Below are 7,659 nucleotides of genomic sequence, written 5' to 3'. Positions count from 1 at the left end.
CAACGAGTAAGAGCACCGGCTCCAGTGTAGGGATGACCTGGATCAAATTCGGGCTCAGATACTCAGCACCACACCCAGAAATAATAACTGGCCGTGTAACCTTGAGCAAGTTACTTAACCCCAATTGCTTAAAAAAAAAAATCAGTAGATGTAAAAATAGGGTGAATCTGGAAACAAAGTATCCTGGGGGGGGGGGGAGGCAATTCTAGTTAAGTGACTTGTCCAGGGTCGCATAGCTAGTAAGTGTCAAGTGTCTGAGGCTGGATTTGAACTCAGGTCCTCTTGACTCTACACTTGGTGCTCTATCCCAACTGTCTAGTCGCCCCAACAATTTTTTTTCCTTTCATGAGGAATTTGGGCTTACACTTGCCTCACCTCCTGTGGTGAATGTGAGCCATGAATGACCACTCACTCTGAAGCAATTTCCACGTATGGTGAGAAATGTTGGTTTGGTTTTTTTTTTTAATGCTTTATTAACTTCTGATTTACATCACTCATTTCCGCCAGATTTTGAGTTGCAAATTTTCTCCCCATTTTTCCCTTACCCACCGCCCCAAAATAGCAGTCCCACAGGATATCCCCTCCTGCAATCTGCTCTCTCCCATATTTTCTCCCATAGTCCGAATCTCTATGCCTCAGTGCCTGTATATCTTATTTCCCAATTACATCTAAAATAATATTAATAATATATATATATATATATGTATATATTTGAATATTTTATTTTAAAACTTTGAATTCCAGATTCATTCCCTTCCTCCCTTGTCACCCACCCTTACTGGAAAGATAAGCAGTTCAGTATAGGTTGTACATGTGTGGCTAATGGAAAACAATAACGTAGTAGATAAATTGTAAAAGACTGACTATATCTCCCTCCCTCCTATCCCACCTCCCACTTGTTCTGTTCTCTACTTTGATCCCATCCCTTTTCAAAAGTAGGTGCTTCCAACCTCCCTCCCCCCAGCCTGCCCTCCCTTCCATCATCCCCCCTCTCATCCCCTTCCCCTCCTACTCTCCGGGATGGTGAGATACCCTATTTAGTGTGTATTTCATTCCCTCCTCAAGCCAAATTCAATGGGAATAAGGTTGATCCATTCCCTTTTGCCTTCATATTCTTTTCCTCTATTGTAACAATTTTCTCTTGCCTCTTCTGTATGAGTTTACCCCAATCTGTCTCTCCCCATCTCCTCTCATTATATTCCTCTCTCACCTCTTAATTTCACCTTTTAAGTATCATCCCTTCCTGTTAAATTGGTCCTGTGCCCTCTATCTATGTATACCTATAAACATATATACACACATTCACATATGTATTCATATGCCCATATACCCTCATATATATATGCATATATATTTCTATTCCCTTCAACTACTGAGAAAAGTTTCATAAGTGAAAATTAATGTTTTTCCATGTAGGAATGTTAATAGTTCAACTTTGATCAGTGGATTATGATTCCTTTTCCCTGTTCACCTTCTCATGCTTCTCTTGCTTCTTGTATCTGAATGTCAAATTTTCTATTCAACTCTGGTTTTTTCAGCAAGAATGCTTGAAAGTCCTCTATTCCACTGAATGACCATATTTTCCCCTGAAAAATTATACTTAGTTTTGCTGGGTAGGTGACTCATGGTTTTAATCCCAGCTCCTTTGACTTCTGGAATATCATATTCTAAGCCCTTCAATTCCTCAGTATAGAAGCTGCCAGATCCTGTGTTATCCTGATTTTGTTTCCACAATATTGAAATTGTTTCTTCTTGGCTGCTTGTAATATTCTCTCCTTAATCTGGGAATTCCAGAACGTGGCTATAATATTCCTAGGAGTTTTCTTTTTGGGATCTTTTTCAGGAGGTGATCGGTGGATTCTTTCAACCTGTATTTTGCCCTCTGGTACTAAAACATCAGGTCAGTTTTCTTTAAGAACTTCCTGGAGGATGATTTCTAGGTTCTTACATTGATCATGGTTTTCAGGTAGTCCAATAATTTTTAAATTATCTCTCCTGGATCTATTTTCCAGGTCAGTGGTTTTTTCCATGAGATATTTCATATTGCCTTCTATTCTTTCATTTGTTTGGATCTGTTTAACAGCACCTTGATTTTTCATAAAGTCATTAGCTTCCATTTGCTCCAGTCTAATTCTGAAGCAATGCTTCTCCTCAGTGAGCTTTTGAGATTCTTTTTCCATCTGGCAAATTCAGCTTTTTAAGGCATTCTTCTCCTCATTGCCTTTTTGAGCCTCTTTTGCCATTTGAGTCAGTCTATATTATTTTCCTCAGTCAGGCTGTTGACTCTCATTTCATAATTTTCTTGCATTGTTCTCATTTCTCTTCCCAATTTTTCCTCCACTTCTCTTATCTGCTTCTTAAGGTCCTCTATGACCTGTAACCAGCTCATAATTTCCTTTGAAGCTTTTGGTGCAGGAGTTCTGACTTCACTGTCTTCCTCTTGTTCCATGCTTTGCTCCTTTTTGTCTCCAAAATAGGAGTCTAATGTTGGAATCTTCTGTCTGCTTTGTTTCCTTTGCCTGGTCATGTCTCCCCTCAGTCACTTGACCCCTGGGCTTTTTGCCACAGTAGGACTTTGCCACCAGACAGGGGAGCTTTTGTCCCAAACACTGGGGTTTTCTCAGCTGCCAGAGGTATTAGATGGGTGCCCTCTCTGAGGTCTCCACATGCTCTGGAAAGCTGGACACACACCCCATGACCTCCACCCTAGACTGCAATCCAGATCCAAGAAGGTTAAAGCAACGTCTCAGCAGCTTCTTGCCCCAGGGGCAAAAGCCCCACTCCCACTTACTGGGTCCCAAAGTCCAGACTGCACTGACCTCTCACCTTGTCCTTCGTATTTATGTGTTGATAAATCTGGAAACGGCCACAGCTGCTGTTGATCTGGAGTCCCTCTGGCCGGTGGCTGGTCAGGCCCACCCTGGGGCTAAAGGCTTTTCGTGGGGCTGGGCTTGGCTCCCAGAGCGCTGTACTGGATTCCTGTGGCCTGCTGGGCTGTCCTCAGCTGGAGGTTAGCTTCTCTGTGTCATATTGTGGGTTCTGCAGCTCCAAAGTTTGTTTAGAGTCTCCTTTTACATGGATTGGGGAGGGTGGAAGCCAGAGCCAGGGAGGTCCTGCTTCTACTCCACCATCTTGCGTTTTTTTTTCTCATTATAGGGTTGTAAAAGAAGGAAAAGGTATGTTCACTTCTCTATTGAGACCTCAAGGTCCAGTTGCTAATACATACATAATTAAGAAAGAAATGCAGGAAAGCCTTCAGGGCCCCTTCTCAATCAGTAAATCTTGAAAAAAATTTCACTTAGAAAACCATTGATGAGAGGCCGCTAGAGGGCATCACAATCGCTGACTCTGGAGTTGGGAGGACCTGAGTTTGAATGTGAACTCAAACACTTACTAGCAGTGTGACTTTGGGCAAGTTGCTTAATTTCTATTGCCTCCAAAAGGGGGAGGGGGGAGCAAAGCATTGATGAAGTCTACATCATTCTTGGGTGGACAGGATGATTAGCTGGGTTTGGAATTTAAGGTACTCTCCTTGTGGTTCTCCAGATGCCCCTCTCTCTGCCCCCTGCCCCATACCTCACCTCCTGGTTGAGAGACCAGGGGAACCAGGCTCACCCACTAGGTGGCAGAATGGGTAGAGACCTGGACCTGACGTCAAGGCCTGAGTTCGAATCCAGCCTCAGATGCTGACTAGCTATAAGACCCTGGGCAAGTCACTTGAACTCTCTCTGACTCAGTGCCCTCATCCTACCTCCTAGAGTTATTTTGAGGATAAAATGAGATTGTGTTTATAAAGTCCTTTGCAATCTTCAAAGCACTATAGAATGTCCACTGTTATTGATGCTATGGTGATGATTCCACGGCGAGCCTTCTCTTCTCCAGACTCCATCTCCTCATTTCTTTCAGTCACACCTAACACGGGACAAAGTTGAGGTTCCCCCCAGCCCTTCTGGTTTCCTTCTTCCAAACGCTTTGCAACTAATTTACGTATCTCCTAAAATGTGGAACCCAGGCCAGGCAGGCTCCTGACTGACAACGCCCTTCCCGAGCCTGTCTCTACCACTCACGGAGCTGGCTCTCCCCCCCAGCTGCCCTTGAAGGCTGTGCCCAGGGCTATGACAAAAGTGCTCTAGGGCGCCGGGCCAGGCAGGCTCTGGCCTGACAGCTCCCCAGGGCACCTTCGCCTCTTACGAGTTTAGACTGAGAACCTGAAGACTCCCAGAGCCATCGCTCCAGCCCTTTCACTCAGGCTCTGGAAGGCTATGGGCTTTCCCTCCGCCTCAGTTAGTACCATTCACGACGCCTCCACTTCAATCTAATAAATGTTTACTTAGCCCTTGTCTGTACGAAGCGCCACACTGACCCTGGGTGCTCTTCCCCATCGGTTCCTGGCTGTGTGGCCTTCCTTCCACCCCTGGACATTTGTTTTTAAAGCTCTGTCCATGCATGAGTTCCCTGCATGTCGGCTTGGGTGTCTTCCGACCAGCCTGATGGTTACTTCTCCTGGTCTTTCCAGAATTTCCTCCTGAGCCCTCTCAGGTTGCTGTGCCCGGTGGCATCATTCCTCCGAGCCTTCGGAAATATGCTTTCCCAAAGTTCAGTGTGCAGGGCAGCTGTCCTCTATCACAGGCTCTAGGATGAATGATGGTCACCTCCTCCCAGCTTCTCATCCTTTTTGGCCCCCAGGGACCAGCTCCTTCCTACTAGTGAGAATCAGATCCAGAATACATTTCCCCCTTATTGGTTCATTCTGCTTTTGACAGATGAAATTATCCCCAAGAAGAGCCAAGAAGCCCTGAGCTGCTCTGCCTCTGGCAGAGAGAGCTCCGACAAATGTCTGGTAAAGTGAAGCCTCCCATCACGGCTCCATCCTGCCTCTGGGCCGGGCTTGGCATCCACTTCCCAAACTCCTCCTCTATTCTTTCTGCCCGTGTGTTCTGTGGTACACTCCAGTGACAAAATCACTTCTGTTTTGCCCTCTGTTGACCTTCACCAGAACACTGTATTGGAAAGCATCTCTGTTTGCTGGATTTCTTCTCCCAGTATGCCTTCTTAATCTACAAAGTCAAGCAGCCTTTTATCTATATGGTTCGTTGATAAACAAGAGTCAGGCTGGACCTGTGTTCAGGCAAAACTTCATTAAAAAAAAACAATTTTTATTGGGTGTCTGTTGTATGCCCAGCAGAGTTCTATGTGCTGGGCAAAAGACAGTGGCTGCCCTCTGGGAGCTTACAGTCTAATGGAGACACTGTGTAAACAAAACAAAGCAGAAAAAGGATAATTAGTTAACTGAGGAAATGCATTAGAATTAAAGGGGCTCGGAAGGTTTCCTGTAGAAAGTGAGATTTTGATTAGGACTGAAAAGGAAGCTAGGGAGGTCGGTAATTATCTGATAGGGAGGGAAAGCATTCTGAGCATGGCAGACAACCCGAGATGAAGGGGTGTGTTTGTGGGACAGCCAGGTGGCTGGGGACACTGGATAATGCCGGAATTAGGGTTAGGGGAGTGTGGTGTGAGAAGACTGAAGGTAGGAGGGGGTGGGATATGAAGGGCTTTGGGGGTTTGAGGGTTCTATGTTTGCTCCTAGGGGCAACAGGGAGCCACAGGAGTTTATTGAGGAGGAGGTGAACTGGTCAGTCCTGCATTTCAGGAAAACTGCTTTACTGGCCGAATGGCAGGTGGAGTTGAGCAGGGAGAGAATGGAGGCAGGCAGACCCCATTCCCCCACCCCAGCAGGTACTGCAGCCAGGGCTGCACCAAGGTGGGGGCAGAGGCAACAAGTTATCATCTAGTCTTTGCTTAAATTGAGGAAGAGCCTGGTGGAGAAAAGGAGGCTTTCAGAAATGATGACTGAATTCCCATACTGGACAACCCAATAAGTAGAAGGAGGACTAGGCTTGTCTGCTGGCAGAACCAGAGGGTGGGTGCTACAAGGAGGCCCCTGGAGGCTGGAAGGCTAGGAGAGCATTCCCAGGACCAGAGCCTGCCAAGGTGAGGGAGGGCATTAGTCCAGGATGTGATAGGGCAAGTCTCAAGCAAGATATGGACCACATGGGGGCTGAAGTCACAAATTCTGATTCTGTGGGCGTCCCCCAAGCATTTGTGAACAGTACAAGAAGGCCAGCTTGCAGCTGCTCAGCCAGTAGTCTCTTATCTGGCCTCAGAGAAGGTTCTTCTCTCCCTGGAACCCACAGCTGGCAGACCCAGTAACTGCTCACCCCCTCTGCCCTTCTGTGTACTCTGGGGGTGGCTGTGTATTGGCTGCAGCTGTCTCATCCCTGGCCAGTGGGGTGGAGGACACCCTGCCCAGGGCAGCAGGGAGCAGGAGAGTATTGTTGGAAGCATGTGGCATCAGGTGCAGGGTCCAGACACTGAGGCTAGCTCTGCAAAGAGGACCTTGAGAGTGCAGGGCAATGAAGGATTCCAAGCCAGGGATGAGAGGGTGAAGACAAGGTCTCAGGCCAGGAGGAGATGGAGGAGCTGGGCCTGCAGCAGGGCAGAGAAGGGAGCAGACCAAGGTGGGGCCTGAAGGGAGAGGGAGTCAGTTTCTGTGCTAGGTAAGGTCATGGGCAGTGGCCAGATCTCTCCCAGCCTGTGGCTGGCCAGGTTTCTCTCTCTAGCCTAGGGTAAGAGCCCCTCAGCTCTCCCTCTCCAAACACAGGAACGCATGTGGGGAAGAGAGCCGAGGGAGATGGTGGCATGTGTGACATCATCACAGCAGCAGAAACAACATCATAGGTAGGCCTACTACATGCCAAGCCCTTAACAGGTGGTATAATATTTGATGATAACAAAGGCTTCTGGGATGAGAGTGGAGGGCCCAGGGCTGGGTCTGCAGAGACATTTCCTCCTGCCTCTCTCTTCCCCTGGAATCAAGGGCCCAGCCAGGTCAGGACCCTGAAGTGTCACAGCTCCAGGGGCCATGGGCTACCCAGAGATGCCAGTCACCTTCCAGAAAGCTTGTGTGCCCAGAGCTGTAATTCTGCCCCTTGGAGTAGCTTCAGGCCCCAGGGCCAAGGAGCGACCCTTACCCAGGGCATCTTGTGTCTCCCCCCAATCTTCCATGTTCTCCTCTGGAGAGCTGATGCAGGTGCAAGATGGCCTGGGAAATTGTTGAAGTGCTAAGAATAAGGCCAACATGTGGTGAGCCCTGGTGGGAGCAGCCATTTCTCTGGCCTCATTGGGATTTCCAGAGGAATCCAAGATGAAAGTCACTCCCCATGGAGCACTCCCAGGGAAGGATTTAGAGGCTCAACTTGGGGGGGGGAGGAGAGAGAGAGAGAAAGAGAGAAAGAGAGGGAAGGAGGGAGGGAGAGAGGGAGAGAGACAGAGAGAAATAGAGAGGAGAGAGGAGAGAGAGGGAGAGTGTGAGTGTGTGTATGTGTGTATGAGAGTGTGTATGTGAGTACATGGGAGACTGTAAGTATATGTGAGTGTATGTATTTGTGAGCGTGTTTATGTGTGAGAGAATATGTGAGTTTATGTGTTATGACAGTGTGTGAGTTAATTGTGTAAGAGCATGTGAATGTTATGTGAATGAATACATGTGTATGTATATGTGACTGTGAATGTATGTATGAGTGTGTGCGTGAGTATATGTGTGTCTATTTGTGAGTGTGTAGAGAGTATGTGTGTATGAGAGTATATGTGAGTGTGTGT

The sequence above is a fragment of the Petaurus breviceps genome, unplaced genomic scaffold (assembly GCF_028583685.1).
Source record: "Petaurus breviceps papuanus isolate PSGF00001 unplaced genomic scaffold, PetGlider_PUasm1.0 218, whole genome shotgun sequence".
Taxonomy (NCBI): domain Eukaryota; kingdom Metazoa; phylum Chordata; class Mammalia; order Diprotodontia; family Petauridae; genus Petaurus; species Petaurus breviceps.
This window is presented reverse-complemented; position numbering follows the sequence as displayed.